Below are 24,213 nucleotides of genomic sequence, written 5' to 3'. Positions count from 1 at the left end.
GGCCCCGGTCCCACTGGTCCAATGGCTAATTTGGCCCTGGGATGGATGGATGATTTCAAATACGATATTAGCCTTTGGGGTCACTTGGTGGTCACTGAAGGAAGGGGTACCTACTGCACTGGATTTATTAACTGTTATGAATTAGCCTATTCTGTTTATAACAACATAAGAGTTCTGATTCTGAATCTGAGTTGTTCTTTAAATGGGTGCAATATTTAATTAAATTGATTCATTTATATTAAATACATGTTTATTTATTAGACTTCATTAATAAACAATCAACCATAATAGTCTACTGAAATAACTTGGCTATATGCCCACATCAGCAGCCATTGGCTATTGCATGGGCAGGACAATAGAAATACTACTGATTGACATCTTATAAAAACACAGATTATCACATACCGAATCGATCTCAGGGGCAGTTTCAGTCATGAAGAACTGTGACACTTGTTGTTGGGTGTTCTGTGATCATACTGTTGATCCCTGAAGCATGCTGTTTGCTATCAAACAGTCCCCCATGCGCCACAGAAAACATACGCCGACATACTTTGCAATTTGCTTTATATTAATCTCCCGTGACGCTGTCAAGCCAGGGATTTGCCTCTTCCCTGCACTCACTATATTTTTTTAAGGCTTTTTCTTTTTTGAGACGGACGCGGTGGAGAATCAGCTGTTGTAGAACTTCTAGTACTAGACATTTTAAACAGCGCGGTGCGGCCGGCCGGCGAGACAGGCACTGGATTTGGCACGTCGCCACGGCGCAATTGAGAGCAACAGCAGAGCACACCGCACACAAGCAGATCGGCGGCCACGGGGAGGTTTTTGTTTATGCTCGTGGGAGGTCCTGCGTGACCCCCACAATTGTGCTGTCTTTAATATGTCCTGTTTTATTTTGTTCATTATTGTTAAATTGAGTGTTGACGTTGTGTGACAGATCGCGCAGGGGGCATTTAGGAAAATACGGAACAAACCGTGTTCCGTATTGATTCAATACGGGACGCATCATTTAATGCTCAAATAAAGGACGAATCCGTATTTTACGGAACGGGTGGCAACCTGTGTGTGTGTGTGTGCCTAGCATCTTACCCATACTCATCAACTTCTTCTCCCACAGCTCAGAACACTTCTCCCACGTCAGTTTCAAGTATTCATCCTGTATTTCACACATCAAAAGACAATGAGAGTCAAACTTCATCCAGATGAAGTGGTGCAACCACTCCTATACGGAGCTTTGTGTCTCTGTGTCCGAGCATGAAAATAGTGTTTGGTTGGTTTTCATCACCAAGTGTCACTGTTGTGCAGCCTAATACACACACACAGACGTATTAACTGTATACAGTATGATGATTTTGGGTGTGACAGTACAGTACAGTACAGTACAGTACAGTACAGTACAGTAGCTTTGTGTGTCCCTGGCTGTGTCTGAGCACGAAAATAGCGTTTGGTTGGTTTTCATCACAACGTGTCACTGTTGTGCAGCCTAATACACACACACACACACACACACACACATATTATTAACTGTATGATGACAGTACAGTACAGTACAGTACAGTACAGTACAGTACAGTACAGTACAGTACTACAGTTAAGTATTTAATTACCATTTTCATGTATTATTTACTTGAGTATTTCCAATGTTCTATACTTCTACTCCATTACATCTCAGATGCAAATATTGAACTTTTCTCCACTACAATTATTTGAAAATGTTAATTACTAGTTATTTTTATAATAAAAATCACACCCTGTGTGAAGTGAGGGGCACTTCACACGGGTCTATTTTGTCCATATACATGACATGAAATAGACACATCTATTTGCTCAGACACTATGACGTAAAATGGTCCATTCAGTGTCAATCAGAATTCAATGTTTGTGTAGGACAAAGTTTGTGCACGCACGCACGCACACGCGCACACACACACACACACACACACACACACACACACACACACACACACACACACACACACACACACACACACACACACACACACACACAACCCAAACCAATTCAAGCCTATAATTTGAAAATGGCCGATCTACAAGCGAATAATGTATTGTACAGTAGAGTACAATAGAGTAGCTATTTTCAAAGGATTTTATACATTTGGAAACTTGGAAAATGGGATATTCTGCATACTTTTACTTTTAGTACTTTGTGTATGGTATACATACACAAAGTATAAGTATACGTGTATGGTATGGGGGCGTGGGGTGACGGATTGACTGACTGACGGACTGATGGGAACTGCAAGTTTTCATAGTAAATGCGACCTGTGCTCGCAATAATATATAGCATAATATGCCTACCTATAATATATGCCCATCTATCTGTGACTGTGAGCAACTCCTCACACAAATAAACAACCCCTCTCTGGTGCACACCTCTCAGCAAGGTAATGTAATTTATTTTGATCTCATTGGAAATATTGCTGGTTTAACGGGACTAAATGGGACTTCATTTGTTGTTGTGGGCAGGTACGGGGGACAGGTGGTCACTGCGGGTGGTCAAAGAATGGAATCATTGCGGGAGCGGTCCTGATTGCATTAGATTAGCGCCTCTGGATCCCCCAGGAGGAAGTTACTAATGTTGCTCTGGAGAGGGAAGTCTGGAGCTCTCTGGTGGAGCTGTTACGCCCGCGACCTGACTACGGATAATCTGTTGAAGATGAATGGATGGAACAACGATGACCGTGTTAACCCTTTATACATAGTTGATCGGGGTTCCCCAGGGCTCTGTACTAGTTGTGATGCTTCATTCTCTCAACACCAAACCTGTTTGCATAAAATAGCCGATCTAAAAGCTCACAGTGGGTTGCATTGTGATGCACTGAAAGCTATTTATGTGGAATGTTCACCTCAGTATAAGGACACTAGGGTTCATGTGGTTACCTGGCATCCCTATTTTGGACACATTTTTGAGCAGTTTTTTTTATTTCTAACGTTTTTTTATGTCTAACTAATGTCTAACAGTTAAATGTTAGAAATTAGTTTGGGATCGCTACATTATAGTTCATGTAATCATTAGAACATGGAGATAATATTAAGTTCTTACCAAGCTGTTACCTGACTCATACATGTTCCTCTCTATGTTCTGAGCCTCAGTCACCAGTTCCTTAGTGGCCTCAGCTGGGTCTCCTGATGATACACTGCTCAGCAACAAGGATGAAAGAGACAAAGTCAGACATCACAGGGCCTTTCTTGGCCCCACCCCTCTCCAATTGTTTATATCAGGGGTAGGCAACCTTAAGGTGGCCTTACACTAGCCGATTTTTTTCAATCTGAAATCTGATAGCACCACACACTACAGGATAATCGGAGCGGGGCAGAGCAAATATCAAACATTCTTGATGTTGATCGGGCCGATCCCGATCGCGCTTTGAGCGGTCGGGCACCCCCCGAGCGTCAAAAATGCCCGATCATCGGCTAGTGTAAGGCCACCTTTAGGCACAGGTGCCAACATTGGCACAGGGGACGGTGATCACTGGCACACAAGTGTGTGTGAGAGAGGTTTTTTCGTTTTTCAAATTAAATATTAAAAATAGGTCAGTTAAATTAAGTCCCCTCACATCTACAGTACCAAACTAGAAAGGTCGCAATTTTAAAAAATTGCAAAGTGTGGTTGCCGCAGTGGCTTACATATGCCCCTCCCACTGATATTGCCAGCCAATTACAATGTCGCGTCACCCCTGCGATCATGCGTAAGTAATTCGGAGGGGATTTATCCCCCAAAAATCATGTTTTTGCACCATACGGTTACATTTTTGGCATTTGCAGCGCCCCCTATGGATGAAAATGGAATTGCTTTTGGAACTTGGTTGATTGAACCACCCGCGACATGTGATTACAATTTGGGATGGATCGGACATTCTGTTCGTGATTTATGGCATTTTTTGTAAAATAGGCCCCTCCTACTAACTTCGGAAGCCGATTACAGCCGAACGATACGCACTATCAAAATTCCGCCGTTCGAGTTTTCATCGGAAAGGTCCAGAGATCACGTGTACAGATTTTTGTGAGATTTAGACAAAATCTGTAGGAGGAAAAGCAAAAAGTGTGTTTTGGACAAAATTCAAAATGGCGGAAAATCTATCATGACGCAAATGGGCGTGGCCTATATGGGGAAAAAATAATTTTGATTTTACGACCTACGGTTCAAGAGTTATAAGCCAAAACGTAAAGTGGGCTGTTATAGCGCCACCATGAGGCCGACCGATAACATTATAAGTTAATTAATTTTAGTAATTATTATGAACCTACCCTCCAAGTTTTGTAACTATAGTGCTTACAGTCTCAGAGGAAAAAATACTTGAATGTGATTTTTTGCATTTTCCCATTCATGTCAATGGGGAGATTTAATGCACGAATAAATTCATATCAATTAAACTATACAACATTTCTCTTAGCAAAGTACAAGCACACCATTCTGATTTTTTCCGGTCGATTTGACATATGGCTCAAGTGCGTACAGTCAAAACTGTGGGAGGAGTAGCATTTCAAAATAAAGGTTACTCCAGGGTGAATAATAAAGTGTTACGATTACAATAGTCTGGTTGCCCTGTTAGGGCAACCACACTAATTACATCCTGCACATAATTCTACATTCTCCTAACTCTGACTGGGGAGGGAGTCTGAGAGATACAGGTGGATTATTCAGTTCGAGTCTAATGATCATTACATCCTGATGTGAAAGAAAATATTTCTAAACATTATAGCCTATGGACAATCAAAATCGGTTGGATGTGTCGTAATTAAACAATATTACAACAGTAATAATGTTGAACTTGATATGGCACACTAACTATCAATACATTTTAAATGTGGCACTTCGTGCCAAAAAGGTTGCCAACTCCTGGTTTATATTGTGTTTAGGATCCAAGATGGCCAGAGCACCAGGAGGGGGTGGGGCGGACGTGAGCGGGTGGGGTCGACATATGCCTTTACTGGGCTGTGTTCACACATTCAAGACACCTGTCTTGTGTCTGTCTTGTGTCTGTGTTTAATGGCCGCTCCAATGCATTTCCAATGGAAGCCCATATGGTTTGACCAGACATTTTGTTTGATGGGGGGAGGGGGGGCAGAACAGAGCCATCAAACTGTGTTCAGACACAAGTCAGGTGTCAGACACCAGGCAAGTGTCTTGAATGCAGCCCAGTAAGAGCATAATGTCGATCCCGCCCGCTCACCTCCGCCCCACCCCCTCCTGGTGCTGCGGCCATCTTGGATCCTAAACACAATATAAACAATGGGAGAGGGGTATGGGGCCGAGAAAGGCCCTTAGCTGGTCTGGGGTCTAGAAGACGGTGAGAAAAACATTGTATTGGTTCTGCCTTCTGTGTGATGATGAATACTCACAGCCAGCGGACATCGAATTCACGGTAGTTCTGTGTGTAGACATTATGCCAATCCTTTCTCAGATCTGCTGCAGAGAGAGGGAGGGCTGTGATGGAGTCCCATCTGAGAGACAGACAATGATAGAAAAAACAAAGAGACATAGAAAGAGGAGAGAATAACAATGTTTTACACAACACGCACGCGCGCGCGCGCACACACACACACACACACACACACACACACACACACACACACACACACACACACACACATACACAAAAATATATAAATAATTTGACCTATTTTTGGAATAATTACTCCTGTATGCTTTCATTTTATACTCCCAGTACCATATTTCAGCAATTGGAATTGATTGAGACTGAATTATAAAACATTGGTTTTATAATAAAGTCCCAATCAATTCCAGGCATAGTTTAATATATTATATATACAATCGTATAAGGAAATGATGTGAAAAAAAGAAATCTGGTTATTTCTCATATAAAAGTGGTGCTAACAGGTAGAAAGCTACCAAAGTTGGTAGCGTTTGCAGGGCTTAAATGATACCATGGGCATGTGGGAACATCATCATTCGAATTTGCCACCAGAATCTATTGCTATCAACCCCACTGGCCCATGGACTATACAATTTAGGCATTTCACAGACGCTCTTAATCCATCATATATCAAAGGTGATCAGGTTCACAACTGAAGTTCAAAGGTCACATGAACTGTCAATGTTCATAGTGGTAAATGGTGCATTTATATAGCACCTTTAACCAAGGCGCTTTACATAGATTGTGCATTACATTCACCCATTCAGACACACATGGCAGCAGAAACCATGCAAGGCACCAACCAGCACATCAGGAGCAATTAGGGGTTCAGTGTCTTGCTCAAGGACACTTCAACACTAACTCTGGGGGAGCCCGGGTTCGAACTGGCGACCTTGCGGTTACCATCCGGCCACTCTACCCCTGAGCCACCGCCGCCCCATAGACATGCAGCTGAGAAAGAAAGAAAGAAAGAAAGAGAAAGAAAGAAAGAAAGAAAGAAAGAAAGAAAGAAAGAAAGAAAGAAAGAAAGAAAGAAAGAAAGAAAGAAAGAAAGAAAGAAGTCAACATGAGTCAACATTACCTTGTGGATAAGCTCTTTGTCATTTTGCAGCCTATGGCTCTGCATCTTAAATCCTCAGCAGTGTTCTTGCAGCCACAGTGTTTACATTTCCAGTCGTCATCATCAGTGGTTGGTTGTGCTGGTGTTTTTGTCCTGGCAATCAGACACAGACAAGAGTCAAGTTAGTTGTGTATAAATTAGCCTACATTATTTCATATTTAATAATAATTAATTAAAACTTTGATGGTACATAAACATGTAATCTGTGTGATCCAAAACACATGATGTCATAAATATGTGGAGTTCGGATTTGCATTGAACCACCCGCGACATGTGATTACAATTTGGGATGGATCGGACATTCTGTTCGTGATTTATGGCATTTTTTGTAAAATAGGCCCCTCCTACTAACTTCGGAAGCCGATTACAGCCGAACGATACGCACTATCAAAATTCCGCCGTTCGAGTTTTCATCGGAAAGGTCCAGAGATCACGTGTACAGATTTTTGTGAGATTTAGACAAAATCTGTAGGAGGAAAAGCAAAAAGTGTGTTTTGGACAAAATTCAAAATGGCGGAAAATCTATCATGACGCAAATGGGCGTGGCCTATATGGGGAGATGCGTCATGACCCAAGGAATCCAGGGAAAAAATAATTTTGATTTTACGACCTACGGTTCAAGAGTTATAAGCCAAAACGTAAAGTGGGCTGTTATAGCGCCACCATGAGGCCGACCGATAACATTATAAGTTAATTAATTTTAGTAATTATTATGAACCTACCCTCCAAGTTTTGTAACTATAGTGCTTACAGTCTCAGAGGAAAAAATACTTGAATGTGATTTTTTTGCATTTTCCCATTCATGTCAATGGGGAGATTTAATGCACGAATAAATTCATATCAATTAAACTATACAACATTTCTCTTAGCAAAGTACAAGCACACCATTCTGATTTTTTCCGGTCGATTTGACATATGGCTCAAGTGCGTACAGTCAAAACTGTGGGAGGAGTAGCATTTCAAAATAAAGGTTACTCCAGGGTGAATAATAAAGTGTTACGATTACAATAGTCTGGTTGCCCTGTTAGGGCAACCACACTAATTACATCCTGCACATAATTCTACATTCTCCTAACTCTGACTGGGGAGGGAGTCTGAGAGATACAGGTGGATTATTCAGTTCGAGTCTAATGATCATTACATCCTGATGTGAAAGAAAATATTTCTAAACATTATAGCCTATGGACAATCAAAATCGGTTGGATGTGTCGTAATTAAACAATATTACAACAGTAATAATGTTGAACTTGATATGGCACACTAACTATCAATACATTTTAAATGTGGCACTTCGTGCCAAAAAGGTTGCCAACTCCTGGTTTATATTGTGTTTAGGATCCAAGATGGCCAGAGCACCAGGAGGGGGTGGGGCGGACGTGAGCGGGTGGGGTCGACATATGCCTTTACTGGGCTGTGTTCACACATTCAAGACACCTGTCTTGTGTCTGTCTTGTGTCTGTGTTTAATGGCCGCTCCAATGCATTTCCAATGGAAGCCCATATGGTTTGACCAGACATTTTGTTTGATGGGGGGAGGGGGGGCAGAACAGAGCCATCAAACTGTGTTCAGACACAAGTCAGGTGTCAGACACCAGGCAAGTGTCTTGAATGCAGCCCAGTAAGAGCATAATGTCGATCCCGCCCCCTCACCTCCGCCCCACCCCCTCCTGGTGCTGCGGCCATCTTGGATCCTAAACACAATATAAACAATGGGAGAGGGGTATGGGGCCGAGAAAGGCCCTTAGCTGGTCTGGGGTCTAGAAGACGGTGAGAAAAACATTGTATTGGTTCTGCCTTCTGTGTGATGATGAATACTCACAGCCAGCGGACATCGAATTCACGGTAGTTCTGTGTGTAGACATTATGCCAATCCTTTCTCAGATCTGCTGCAGAGAGAGGGAGGGCTGTGATGGAGTCCCATCTGAGAGACAGACAATGATAGAAAAAACAAAGAGACATAGAAAGAGGAGAGAATAACAATGTTTTACACAACACGCACGCGCGCGCGCGCACACACACACACACACACACACACACACACACACACACACACACATACACAAAAATATATAAATAATTTGACCTATTTTTGGAATAATTACTCCTGTATGCTTTCATTTTATACTCCCAGTACCATATTTCAGCAATTGGAATTGATTGAGACTGAATTATAAAACATTGGTTTTATAATAAAGTCCCAATCAATTCCAGGCATAGTTTAATATATTATATATACAATCGTATAAGGAAATGATGTGAAAAAAAAAAATCTGGTTATTTCTCATATAAAAGTGGTGCTAACAGGTAGAAAGCTACCAAAGTTGGTAGCGTTTGCAGGGCTTAAATGATACCATGGGCATGTGGGAACATCATCATTCGAATTTGCCACCAGAATCTATTGCTATCAACCCCACTGGCCCATGGACTATACAATTTAGGCATTTCACAGACGCTCTTAATCCATCATATATCAAAGGTGATCAGGTTCACAACTGAAGTTCAAAGGTCACATGAACTGTCAATGTTCATAGTGGTAAATGGTGCATTTATATAGCACCTTTAACCAAGGCGCTTTACATAGATTGTGCATTACATTCACCCATTCAGACACACATGGCAGCAGAAACCATGCAAGGCACCAACCAGCACATCAGGAGCAATTAGGGGTTCAGTGTCTTGCTCAAGGACACTTCAACACTAACTCTGGGGGAGCCCGGGTTCGAACTGGCGACCTTGCGGTTACCATCCGGCCACTCTACCCCTGAGCCACCGCCGCCCCATAGACATGCAGCTGAGAAAGAAAGAAAGAAAGAAAGAGAAAGAAAGAAAGAAAGAAAGAAAGAAAGAAAGAAAGAAAGAAAGAAAGAAAGAAAGAAAGAAAGAAAGAAAGAAAGAAAGAAAGAAAGAAAGAAAGAACGAAAGAAAGAAAGAAAGAAAGAAGTGTAGTGGCAGAAAATACTACACTGCCTGGAGCAAGGCTTCCACCTGTTGATTGTCTGTCAAGATGACCTATTCTTACCCAAGACCCATGTTTGAACATGTCCACTGACCACACCTCAAATGTATTTGTGTTCCTTCACTGTGTATAAGAGAAACTGATGTCGACAGCTAGGGAGGCTTGCATGCGTGCACCTCCCTGGGCTGGTACAGACCACTCCTTGTAATAAACGTGACATTGTTTCAGTCCACTCTCTACCTCGATTATTTCTTAAAGTCTCTGTTAGGAGTATTAATAATCCCACTACAATTATGGCGCTGTGAGCAGGGTGTTTCTACTGTCCGTCAGCATTCTCTTTTTCAGATGATAGCGCTGTGCATATGGATCTGAGATGCTGGTCCGACAGGGACAACACCTAAACGAACTTTGGGGTGAGAGTGTTTTGACTCAATGTACAACATTTTGTATTTTGAGGCTGTGATCGTTAGAGATACAGCCGTACAAAGTACTAGTTCATCGTATTCATCGTATTTGAAAGAGCTGGTAACAGTCCCTCATCGTATTCATCGTATTTAAAGGAGTGGTGACAGTCCCTCCTCATCGTATTTCATCGTTGCCGAGTGGTAACAGTCTTTTATAGACATTTATATAGTATTCATCGTATTTAAAGGAGTGGTGACAGTCCCTCCTCATCGTATTTCATCGTTGCCGAGTGGTAACAGTCTTTTATAGACATTTATATAGTATTCATCGTATTTAAAGGAGTGGTGACAGTCCCTCCTCATCGTATTTCATCGTTGCCGAGTGGTAACAGTCTTTCATAGACATTTATATAGAAAAACTATAGCCTATATCAGTAGGATAGGGAATAGCATAGGAAATCATACAGACAGCGTCCACCGTTATTTTCTTTCTTTTCTCTCCTGTTGGGACCAAACAGCCCACAGGGAAGATTAAAAGAGAATGGTGAAACAGCAACTTGTATAACGCGTAAGACTCGAGCAGCAGGTATGAATGTGGAATGTGGAATGTTGAGTATGGAATGGAAGTGTGTGGGACGTACGTGTGGATGAACGGAAAATACTATTTTTGTGAAAAGTCAAATGGTGATTTCCTAGTATAAATGTGGCGTTGTGAACAAGTAAGTATGAAGAATGTAGTCCTGGTATTTTAGTTAAGTGTCACCACCCATGGTTAGTAGGACAGCAGTTAGCAGTTGTCAGCGGCAGACTCAAAATAGCAGGTCTACCCAGTAAGTGCTGTCTTGTATTTAAAGTAATTAACGAACAGTAACGTGGTTAGCTGATCATCATGGTCATATGTATTATCTTATTACGTCTTATTATAAAATAATGACAATATAACAATTTCCCAGAGTCACGGCAAGTTGAGTGTAATTGGGCTTTGTCACTCTCTATATTTGGACTAAATAGATAGGCAAAATTATACTCAAAGCATGAAATGTATAGGTAGTAAGTAACTCCTTACAATAGGCAATATTTGTAACTGTCATCACATTTTTTCCCAGTCAAGACAGGAACCCCTGTTTTTGTTTTTCCTAGGAACCTTTCGTTTTTGTCGGTATGGCATTTTTTGTGGAAAGATTAGAGAGGTCCTCAGGGAACTTAAGATCAGATTCAAGTAAGGGACATTTTTCAGGACAGGCAGTTCAGAAAGTAGCCCCGTTCTTCTCCCCTACCATTGACAGCAGCTGCTCTGAGTGGACACACTTGGGACGGGTCGAGCTGGGGAGTCGGGTGAGTGTGAATAAGTCTATTATTACAGTGATATGAGTGGTGGAGAAAGGTTCTGAAATGTGTTACTTATACATACACGATATAGGAATACTCTGTAGCAAGTAAATGTCCAGAATTCAAATGTAGGCTTAATAGTAAATTAGTGTTGGCTGTGGCTGTATTTAAGAAACTATAAAACTAAAACAATTTAGCAGAATGTCTCATTTTGAATTATAAAATAACTGTAAAATAAGCAGATCTACGAGCTCACAATGTGTTGTTCTTGTGAATTAGTTATTTGCAACATGGAAAAAATGTATATAGGGCTGGAGTGGTTAATGTATGATTTGTAATAACCATAATCGACACAGTAACCAGTAATTACAGTATTCAACTACATGCGTATTACGGTCCCATCTAAATATACTGAGGTCATCCATTAGGGAAGACATGGTTTGGAGTTGTGTTGAGTTGATCATATGGACAAGCGCAATTCCCTCATGAGAAACTGTGTGAGTGTGAACCTAAGAAGTGAGACACAGAACTCATACGTTAGTATGAGTGAGGTGCAATTAGATATGTAAAGGGTATTATTGGCCAAATTGATTCACCAGACATAGAAATGAGTAGTACTGTGTTTTGCGTAACCTGGGTACTGCTGGACCATTGAGTGCACCACTTATCACATCGCACGATTGCTAAAAGAGAGGTCAATAAGTCACATGTACAGTCAGTAGACTGCTTCCGCACTTTGATGTTTGAACGATATATGCATGTGTTGGTTTGGGGCCCAACACACGGGAAAGGACTGTTTTCCGAAAAGTGACATTTTGTGAACATGGACGTGAGTGACAGGAGGCACTCGGACAGAGGGACAATGGAGGATTTTGTGAAAAAGGAAACATTCCAGGCTTGATGGACTAATGATTGTTCTTTTTCCTTTCATGTGATTGAACAATAAACATCTCTTGAGGCGGTGTGCGATTGTGGTCGTGGTTTGCGTTGGTGGTCTCGCAGTGACTGGGTGAGTAAAGTGGCATATGAGCCTAAGTGCTATTTCTTGTCAGCATTATGGATAGCTTCAATTCAACTTTATTGTGGTGAGCAGCAACCCAGTGTTCCTGGGCCACGGTCTCTTGGCGTCATTCATGGTGTTGATTTCGTCACCTCCGTTGGTGCATGGTGACGGCGTTGACATTGTTGGTGCCTACAAGAATCAGTTTTGCGACGTGGGTAACAGGATACTGTCCTTTGGCTTGTGAGTTGAGATGACATGCAGTATAGTATTTACGTGAACCAGCACTATGCCTATTGCTAGCTGACATGTCATATTTGTTTTAGATGAGATACTGGTGATTTGATTTGGATAAGGAATGGCATGTCGATATGATCATACAACTGTCCTATAGTCAATAATATATCAGACAATTGAATGAGGGGAGGTTAAGGACTCACTCATTTTGTAGTAAATTGGTCTTGATTCAAACGTAATATTAATGAACAAATAGGGCAAATCAGACAACCCCACAGCCAAATAGGGGATGATTCCCTAATGTTTAATGCAGAGTGGTCAATTGCCACTCAGAGACATCATGCAAATAGGGATAAAGAATTGGCATGAGCACACAAGGTTCGACTTTATACATTGACTAATTATGTAGATTTAAAATGCGTAAATACTACTGTAGCACCCTTAAACAAAATAGGTTCAGTTGAGACATAGATATGGAACAGTAAAGTAAGAAATAAGTTGTTGTCACCAACAGTGGATGGCATGACGTCATGTCTCCCTCCCATGCGTGCCCAGGAGCACTGAAGAATGTATATAACACAGGCAGATAGATACCGTATACTACTGAGTATCTCATATTGTAAGTAAGACTCACATATCAAGGGGTACCTAAATCATTGGGCTTGACTAGTTCACCAGCCCCCCCAACGCCTAAGGCAAGGTAGCATAGGCATTTTCACACGCAAAATGTAAACTTGTCCGCAGAAATAGCCTGATCACAGCTGTTAAAATAACAGTGGGGGCTCATATTGTTCAGTTTTCAGTTCAGTTTAGTTTCTCTAATTTAAGGAGAGTTTCACAGCATGACATGTCACTTACGCCAACCAGGTGTCCATTTGCACCCCTCCTTTCAGAGTAGCAGTGTGATTGACAGGCATCAGTGTTTGGGGGGGGGGGGGCAAGAGAAGGTCCCCTAATAGTTGCCTTTGTCATAAAACATTGTCTCTGGTCAGCAAGATGTGTAAATTAGACTTTAGACCAATGTGAACCTTTACTGTCCTCTACGAGGACTGGTGATGATTATTATTCTGGATAACTCACACTCATGGCAAATGCCCTGTTGGCTCATTTTTGTAGTCAACATTTACCTAATACCTCTCCTACCTCACTTTATTCAGCTAGAGATCGTGGTCAGGCATTTCACTTAACTATATTCTTGATTCCAAGCAGTGATGTAAATAGATTATCAATGTAATGAGTCCTGGGATGCAGGAATGATTTTGTAAATAAGTCAGGGGGATCTATCAGTCCCATGTCAATAACGTTAGGAGTTATATTTTGCCATTTTTACAAAGTGCAGCATACTCCACAGTTCAGTAATACACACATGCACTGTCACTGAGGGTGCATGGTTACAGCTGCTGTTGCATTGTAGTCAGAGGAGGACTTAGAAGGAAGGATTTTTATTATCTGGACTTTCCATCAAACAATCAAGCAGCAAGCATACTGGTAAATTAATTAAGACGCATACACATTTGTATGATAAGCTATGAGGTTCAATTTGAATGTCTAGTTGATCATGGTGTTTATTTATATATCAATAAATATATCAATAATAGTGTAAACCATATACAGCAGAGTCATGTACATACTATTTTAACGTAAATACTATTTTAAGTTACGAGTCATGTAAATACTAGCATTTTATTTTAAGAAATCAGTTGAGTGAACCCGTGGATCAGCTATTTTCAATGAACAAGATTTAACAGTTAAAAACCATTTAACCAAGTCGGCCTTCCTTCCTTAGTTTATTTCTTTATAGATGTGAGATCATTTTATTTGAAGTTAGGAAAAAAAAAAAATGTACCGAAAGATAGAAAAGGATTTTAAAAATAGCAGATCTGCGTGCACAAAACATACCTAGCACGTTGTTTCAATTATAGATAGACTGGCAGGAGGAAGTGACGAATAGGGTAAAATAGCTTAGTGTTAATAGGATGTTGATGCTGTTAAATAGCTTAGGTAATATTAAAAATGTTTAAAGTAAAGCGATGGTTCTAGCAATTATGAGCAATTCTATGGATAAATTCTATCTATATCCGACAGAAGTGCTCAGAGGGGGGACATGTATAGTTTAAGAAGTGTATAGTTTATGAAGTATAGTTTAAGTTGAACATAATTTAATTCAAATTCATTTTAAGCATTGGAACATAATTTATTCTTGAGTCTATGGCGACATATTGTCAAACCTCTAAAACTACATTCAGTAGGCTGCTGAAACAATAAACAAACAAAACCTCTACGGCATTTTAGATTGCATGTCAAATTGTAGATGTACCGAGTAGAATTGCGGGCCCACATTTGTCTGAAAGATCTGATGAGTAAATTAATGTTATTTCAAAGGACCTGGCCTCATGTCGCCTATTTAGACTACACATGGGGAAGTTTTTTCACTCAAGTACTACACTATATTTAAATATTTATAAAATACTGCAAAACCATACACACACACATAGTGCAAACTGACAGCGACCACATTCTAACTTACCTCAAACAAAGGGTAAAACGTAGGTAGTCACAGCAGCAGATTACATGTAAAATCTCATTCCCCATTGACCATTCAAATAATTTGGCCAATAGCTTTTTGAAAAACAAAAGGTAAAAGGAAAAAAAAAAAAAGGTAAGATGTTAGTGTATGTAAAATAGTTTGTTTTCATGTTCTCGGTCAAAACCGGTTTAAGTCACTCTTAGTGCACGTCTGTGAACGTATTATTGTTAGAAGGAAACTTTATGCGTAGGTTCCCCCAGTGATGAGTAGTTCGTAGGCGGGGTCTCGGCTCCACCTGCAGAGTACCACACATGCACACAGCATCCCCAGCATCTGAATTGCAGCAAATGTTAGTGCAGCCCAGATGACATACATCATGATCTTTTTTAGTTTCTTCACAACTAGAACTTCACATCCCTCCGGGTAGAGGTCTTCAGTATGAGCAAGAGATCCAGTGCAGGCTTCTGTATTACTTTTGCAGCAGCTAATGGGGACGCTGTTGTTTTTAGTTTCATTAAACCAGCGAGTGTTCATCCAATCCGAGTAATTGTGGATTCCGCAGCACTGAAGCTGTCTCTGCACATAGTCGATGGCACGGCTCGGGGCATCACTGTTGGTGCCACTGTACTCGTCATACACGTTCCGGATGGAACCGTTAACCTCATCTTCAACCTTTGCTCTGTAAATATATCCAAGAACCACCACAGCCACTTCCGTCATGAACACCAGCAGAAGGATGATTTGCAAGTCCACAGTAGCTCTCTCGTACTGTAGCACAGCATCCAATGAGTCCAATAATGAACAAGAGGGCTCCGACAGCAATGATGGTCACAGCAGGGATAAAGGTATACACATCCTCAAAGAAGTGGTCATAGTCATCATATGTGATGAACACATAGGCTCCAACATAGCATAAAATACCAGCTGCTGCCCAAAATATCAGATTTAGAAAGACCAACACCGTCTTTGACGACGTTATGCCGCACTGCCCCATGCCTGATACTGAGAAGGAATCCAGTATTGCTATAAAAGTTAAAAGGCTTTTCTTCTATTCAGACATATTGTCCTGGCCCGCTGACATCCCGATACCCCGACCGACCGACTGAACCCCTCAAAAACAATCAAGGACAGGGGGGAGCAGTTGTCACAGAGACTTTGTCCAAGGAAGCTATTTCCATTCATTCCATATCCAGAACCTCATCCTCATCGGGGGACTGGGGCACAGCACTCAGAAATAGACTTGATTGAGATGTATGAGCCATCGGCAAGAATGCTCGAATCTGTATTTCGCAAAGTCTTTGGATTAAAATGGCTACATCTCAGGGAACATTTTGATGTGAATGGAGCACAAAATCACATTGTCACTGGACAGCTGCTGAATCACGGTGGTCTTTTTGGGACAGCATCAAAGCAGCATTTCCAGTACCCACTGATTGGCAAAAAATTCACAGCACTAAGCAATGGCCTGATGAAACCTGTGACACCTACAGAAATAGACTGGAGAACTGCTTTCAGAAGCACTGTGGTGTGCCACTAGACAACCCCGCTTACAATGACTTGTTAAAAACCTCCTTGATCAATGGCCTGCTCCCTGCAATCTACAGTGTTATGACCTCTTGCATTGGCTGGGAAACCCGACCTTTGACTGAGGTGTGGGGTCACGCATTGCATGCTGAGAGGAACGCACTCTCACAGGACTTCATGAAAAAGAAGAAATTGGAGACAGCACAGCTGATGTTCTATGAGAACACTGTCAGCAACCTACCAACCAAGTTAAGCAGACAGGGGGGGCCCAGCCGGGGGTCAAGTGGCGACCTATGGGTTAGGCCACTACACAGATTTGGTGTGATATGGAGCGAAGTAGAATGAAGACCTACGCAGGGGCAAGTGTGGAGAATGAATGGCCCGGGTATGTGTGGAATGTGATGTTTATCGAGTAGGCCTATAAGTAAGTAAAATGTTTTAAGGTATCACTGTGTACAACAGTGTTATTTTTAGGTGAAGTCATTCTAATGAAAATTGTTCTTTCCTACTTTCCAGGACTGGATGGTGAATCAATGAGATGGTCTAAATGTGTTGAAAATGTAATGAATATCTTCCTTTCCCAGTGTGCATGGCATGGTTAATATGGCGATATTGACTAACTCACTAAAAACTTAGAATAACTCATCTAGGAAGAGTGTTGTGATACAATGCAATTACAGGAGGAAGGAAAAAGGGAAAAATGAGTATCTATAGACATTACACCGACAAGGTAAGAACCCACTCACTCCCACACGATTTCATACATTATTGAAATATTTGTATTGACAGGAGGATACTAGTAGTGATGAAATACAGTGTAAAGATGCAATAATGTGTAACCTGTCAATGTAGCTAATAACCATAAGAGAGGGAGTTAACCATAAATCAGACTGTGAAAGATTGTGATCAACTGTGATCAAGATAGATCTCAATAAATTCCTAATTATGTATTATCATCTGGGGAAAAGTATAGAACAAATGTTTTAGAATAGGGGTAGTGTGTTGTTTTGTTTTTTTCCAGCTCTGAAATCCAATAAATTAAGAGAAACATATCAGGAGATGTGTTTGAACAAGGAAAAAACAAACAAACAAATGAAGACAACCAGAGAAAGCACTGAAAGGATTTGGGTTTGTATGATGGGTAAATATACACACATACAGTGACGTCAGTCTAGTGTTATATGAATTACAATTTAGGCATTTAGCAGACGCTCTTAATCCAGAGCGACTTACATTAAGCAATAACAAAAAGCATGGCATACATCACATGTATAAAAAGTAGTCATCATGAATCATGCGTAAACTAAGAACGTAACATTGGAGTATCTATGTAAACTATACATACTATACTATATAATATATTATACACGTGTACTATAAAGTGCTATGACTACATAAAGTGCAATTCTAGAGCTGTCTACATAACAAGCTGAAGCTGAAGACAATTAATGTAAAATAATAATAATAATAATAATAATAATATTGAAATGAATTTTGTATAACCACTTTTTTAACCACGGTGGAAATAATTCAAGTGAACAAAATTACCTGCAAGTTGTTCTCCCTCTAAGAAAACCTGACAGACATATAAATATGTCACATGGGCCAGTGACACCAATGAGAGCCAAGCCACATCATCATGTCCGTCCAGAGACTCCAGACGTCCCTACACGGCCCACACGCATTCGATCCCCGCAGTCAACCCCCAGTGACAACGATGGGAGCCGGATAAAGACGAAATACTGGGCCCACCATGGGGAAAAAAGACTAAAATGCCATGCCACACGTGTGACAGAAACATAAGGAGAGGAGAACATTTGCATGAAGGAAAGAACCACGGAAAAAGACTACACCTGATGCTGGCTTATGAGTGATCGCTCAAGACAAATCGAGGGTCGTAGGTTGGAATTTCCCAATAAGAAGGAAAAGGGTTTTCGCCCCTACCAGCCATCAGAAGTTGTGTGTAATAAAAAGAAAATTATCATGTGGGTGAACATTGAATACACTTAAATGTAAACCTTTCTTACTCTAGGAGATAGTCCATATATAAGTCATCTTTTTGTAGTAAATTTGCAGACAGTATAGTATCTCATGTTCCTTGGTATAAATTAATATGAGACATTTAATTTACATATTTGAAATGGAGGAATGTAGTGGCAGAAAATACTACACTGCCTGGAGCAAGGCTTCCACCTGTTGATTGTCTGTCAAGATGACCTATTCTTACCCAAGACCCATGTTTGAACATGTCCACTGACCACACCTCAAATGTATTTGTGTTCCTTCACTGTGTATAAGAGAAACTGATGTCGACAGCTAGGGAGGCTTGCATGCGTGCACCTCCCTGGGCTGGTACAGACCACTCCTTGTAATAAACGTGACATTGTTTCAGTCCACTCTCTACCTCGATTATTTCTTAAAGTCTCTGTTAGGAGTATTAATAATCCCACTACAGAAGTCAACATGAGTCAACATTACCTTGTGGATAAGCTCTTTGTCATTTTGCAGCCTATGGCTCTGCATCTTAAATCCTCAGCAGTGTTCTTGCAGCCACAGTGTTTACATTTCCAGTCGTCATCATCAGTGGTTGGTTGTGCTGGTGTTTTTGTCCTGGCAATCAGACACAGACAAGAGTCAAGTTAGTTGTGTATAAATTAGCCTACATTATTTCATATTTAATAATAATTAATTAAAACTTTGATGGTACATAAACATGTAATCTGTGTGATCCAAAACACATGATGTCATAAATATGTGGAGTTCGGATTTGCAGAGCTCTATGTAAGGGATAATGAATGGCTGGGTGGTCATTGTTGATAGATATATCCAGTGTTGGGAAAGTTCATCTTTTTTATGAACTACAGTAGTTCAAAAGTTTAAAAATGATGTATTCCTATTGGAAAAAAACGTTGGGATTAATAAAGTGACAACTTTTACAATAACTCCATCCAAATTAATTTTGGAAAAAATAGCTCTCTTGCAGAAATGCCACAGGATTCTTAATTATTTTCCTTGTCTTTATTATGGGCCAACTTGTGAAAGCTGCATTATTTTATTGTGAAGACTCTCAGTTCTCAGTTCAGTTCTCACAGCCTGCATATCTCTGCGTGCTGAAAATAGCTGATCTACAAGCTCACATTCACATGTATGGACTGGACAAATACCTCCTCGACGCAAAAATAACAATCTATTGGAAGCTATTTTTCGTGGCACATTATGTTTAATCAAACAACAACAAGTTTCCTCAGTGTTTGGGCCGGGAGTCGGGATGTTCTGTGTCTGCTGTCTGCGTGCATGACAGGATCATCATGCAGAGATGCACGCTGCGTGCTCCAGTGAAATTGTAGGCTACGGCTGAGAAAGATTAGTTAATTTGTGTCGGATAAGATTTCTGCTAGATATTAAGACCTGTTTAGGGTGTGTTTTAGTGTGTGTTTTGCCTGGAATAAAGCATTCCACCAAGCCGTGTAATAATACATACATTTATACCAAATACCACATTTTGGTGCCCAAATCGAAAAAATGCGGAAGTAGACTGTTCTTCCGGGTGCTTAAAAACGCCACTGAGCAACTTCCATCGAAATTAATAGCGTGGGCTGTCGCTCTGGTTCGGTCTCTATCCTTTCATTACTCTATGGTTAAAGGACCACTTCACCACTTTTTCACCACATCTTCATATAATAGGTCCTCACCAATAATCATGAAAAAATGGCGCAAGTTTTTTTCTACTCAGTCTGTGTCTCATAGGAGGTATCTAAAGATTACCATTTTGTAACCCTAACCTGAATAAATTGGGGTTAATGTGTTTTATTTTTTGGTAAACAAAGACATAATGTAAGTCTGCAAAGTAACTAGTAACCCTAGCTGTCAAATAAGCACACTGTAGCCTACTGGAGTAGAGCTATTAAGTATTGAAATTCCATACCCAGTACTCTTAATCATCAGCCACTTCTCCATCAGCTCACACTTCTTCTCCCGCATCAGTTTACAGTATTCATCCTGTATTTCACACATCAACACACAATAAGAGACAAACTACATCCAGATGTTAACAGACTGTTTTTTGTTTGTTCTTTTTTACTTTTTCTATACTTACTTCTACTTTCCTACATCTCAGATGCAAATATACTTTTACTCCACTAGAATGATTGGAAAATGTGAACATGTTAATTACTATAGTTACTTTGAAGATTTAGATTATTATAAAAAAAAGCCTGAACTTAAGCCTCACCCACAGCTGTTGTATGATAACGGGGGAGGGGGGAGGGGAAGGGATGATTTCAGTATCACCAAAGTGGTGTATGGTGTGAAAACATTGTTGAGCATTTTGATTATTATTTTTATGTCACTGAATAGTTCAATGTTAGATATTAGTTTGGGATCGCTACATTGTAGTCCATGTATTAATTAGAACATATGTAAATAAATGTCATGGAGAGAATATTAGGTTCTTACCCAGCTGTTAGCTGTTAACTCATAAATGTTCCTCTCTATGTTCTGAGCATCAGTCACCAGTGCCTTGTCGTCAGCTGGGTCTCCTGATAAACAGCCTACACTGCTCAGCACAGAGAATGAAAGAAACAAAGTCACATATCACATTAAACTCATCATTCAATAAGTGATAATTGTTCAGCTGGTCTAGAAGATGGTAAGAACACATTATATTGGTTCTGCTTTCTGTGTGATGATGAACACTCACAGCCAGGGGACATAGGGGTGACGTTGGATCTGTGTTACGTCTTTATGCCAATCCTTCCTCATGTCTGCTGCAGAGAGAGGGAGGGCTGTGATGGAGTTCAACCTGAGAGAAAGACAATGATAGAAAACACAAAGAGACATAGAAAGAGGAGAGAGTAACAATGCGGAACACATTATTATGATATTATGACATCATATTCTATGACATATATGTAACTGTACAGGTGGAAACATGACCTAAAACATGGGCCGCAGCTTGCTTGCAGGCCCTGTATGAGAGTATTTCAAATAGGTACAGCTGTTGCTTCTGTCGAAAAATGTAATGCAGAAGCAACAGCTGTGTTGTTGGTCGTCCGACAGTTTCCGTAGCAGTTGATTTTTCCTCCCTATAGTAAGCAGTCGGTTTGGGGGGGCCCCGGCGGCCGCGCGTAGCTTCCTCCCGCTCATTCCGACGGCCGGGTGTCACTTCATCCTCCCGTCACTGACAGGGGGGGAAATGAGTAAGCGACGCCCACGAAAAGACCAACCCAGAAAGCGGCACTGGGTGCCCCCACGGCGAACGCTGAACGGGACCGTACAACTTCAGATTAAAACCCTCAACGTGGCTCAGCTGCAGCATACCTGAGGCAATGAATATAATATACTGTAGGCTCACAGGTTGCATATCGAAAAACAAGTTGCCCCCCCCCCCACCCCCCGCATGGCCCAAAGCGACGGCTTCTGTTGCTTCAGCTATATTGCCGCACCTGCATATAGTGTTGTGTATATTGTTTAGTATCTAAGGAGGATTGACATACTGTGTGTGGAGGTCCAGGTTTAGTGAAGTCGCTCTGTTATATATAGTGAACATTGTATAGTGTTATAGTATTGTGTATAGTGTCATTGTGTTGTGTGATATCATAATAGTGTTGTGTATTATTGTAGTATAAGGAGGATTGACATACAGTGTGCGTAGAGGTCCAGATTTAGTGAAGTCAGGAGGTCTCCATTTAGTCTTCTTAGATGTCACAGACTGTGGTCTGTCAGCTCCCCCCTCCTCTCTCTCCACACACTCATCTTTAAACCTGGAAACGTTACAGTCAATGATCAGGAAACAGTAAATGATTACATTTCCTTTCTTAAACCACTATTCTAAGGGGAACATTCTGACAGTTTTCTGAAATACCTCATGTTTCTGTACCAGTGGTGCTCAATATTTCATGTCAAGGACCCCAGAAACTATATGAAATTAGCCTCCGCCCCACATCTGAAAATATGTTGTTCCAGGGACCTCCCCAGAAGCAAAGATTTGAGTTAAAAACGTTCACTATGTAATAATATATACTCATATATATACAGGTACATTTTCACGATTTTTCAAAAATAGCAGACCTACAAGCTCGTATGACCTTGTAGATCTGCTATTTTTCAATAGCTAAAGTGTAACATAAACACCAACAGGAGTTCCCGCCCAAAATGGGTTAATAACCGGTTTCATGAAAGCTGGTTAATCTTTCCAGATTCATATAGCCAGTTAACCTGGATATGTTGAGGCTTGACTCGGTTTCATGAAAGCAATGCCACATTAGTTACCAATGGAAACTAAAGCTGTGGATTTAGCCTGTTTCGGACCAGGCTAACAGCCAGGTTTAACCTAATCCTGATGTGTGTGTGTGTGTGTGTGTGTGTGTGTGTGTGTGTGTGTGTGTGTGTGTGTGTGTGTGTGCTGGTGGGCCAAGGTAGAACTTCTTCCACACATTTTGTCAAATAGGTGTCATGGTGGCGCTGCAAGACGTCGTGCCACCTGTTAGCCTGTAACTCAAACTGTGGGTTGTCAAATCAAAAGACTATGACCATTTGTGTCTGACTAGATTTTCTGCCATTTTGTGCGTTTTCTTCCAAACGCAGTTTTTGCTAAAACTTTTACAGATTGTGTCCAAAACTCTCACACATCATGATCTGTACACATGATATGTGGAGTCAGAACCAGAATCTAGTCAGAACCCCTTTTGGTGTTTTAAGCATTGTGTTATATAAAAATCACACCCGTGTGAACTGAGTGGTGTAAGGTCTTATATAGCCTGATCAGCTGTGGTCTGACGTAACGTAATGAAATCACACCCGGGTGAACTAGGTGACCGTAGCAACCATGCTCATTTTTTCTGCACAGACAGACAGACAGACAGACAGACAGACAGACTAACAAAGCCAGTTGTAGGAGTGGTTTACACCACTCAAAAAATAGCAGATCTACAAGCTCATAGCTTGATCTGCTATTTTTTGAAAAATTGTAAAATTGTGGTGCAAATCTTTGAACACTTTCAGAGCAAACGTTTTTCACTCAAATCTTTGCTTCTGGGGGACCAGAAGCTGGAACAACATATCTACGATCTACCTTTTTCATAAAACTGTCAGGATTTAGAAGGCATTTGTAGAATCGTCGTCAGGTATAAATGGGTTAAGCAGTCAATCTGATCACAAACCAATGTTATTTTTTTCCACACTGCATTAAAACATCATACACAGGTACACATTGCCCATAAAGGACTAATTTAAACCCTACATACAAAATCAAAGAACCAAAATATATAGGCTGCACAACCTCATCATGACAGCTTGTGAGCTTGTAGATCAGCTACTTTTGGTTAATGTTCCCCCAGAATAGGTTTTCTGTGGTGCAAGTTGTTAAGAAGAGTAAAAAGCATCCCGTTATATTTATTATTTTGTAAAAATGAAACCATTACTCATTGTTATGCAACATATTACCATTGTAACATTTCACATACCAACGGCTATAAGAAATGCATCGCCCAAAGCCAGGTATACATGGCAGATCTTAATCACATGACTCCACATATCATGTGTACAGATCATGATGTGTGAGAGTTTTGGACACAATCTGTAAAAGTTTTAGCAAAAACTGCGTTTGGAAGAAGACGCACAAAATGGCAGAAAATCTAGTCAGACACAAATGGTCTTAGTCTTTTGATTTGACAACCCACAGTTTGAGTTACAGGCTAACAGGTGGCACGACGTCTTGC

General features: G+C 40.8%; 1 pseudogene across 1 annotated transcript; it reads right to left on the bottom strand.

The window, feature by feature from the left end:
• Nucleotides 1-15,102: 15,102 nt before the first annotated feature.
• On the bottom strand, nt 15,103-16,073 carry LOC306936713 (tetraspanin-3-like; annotated as a pseudogene). The gene has a single exon. The product of its transcript is annotated as a tetraspanin-3-like (transcript).
• Nucleotides 16,074-24,213: the final 8,140 nt, after the last annotated feature.

The sequence above is a fragment of the Electrona antarctica genome (genome assembly GCF_951216825.1).
Source record: "Electrona antarctica genome assembly, chromosome: 14".
Lineage (NCBI taxonomy): Eukaryota > Metazoa > Chordata > Actinopteri > Myctophiformes > Myctophidae > Electrona > Electrona antarctica.
This window is presented reverse-complemented; position numbering and strand designations above follow the sequence as displayed.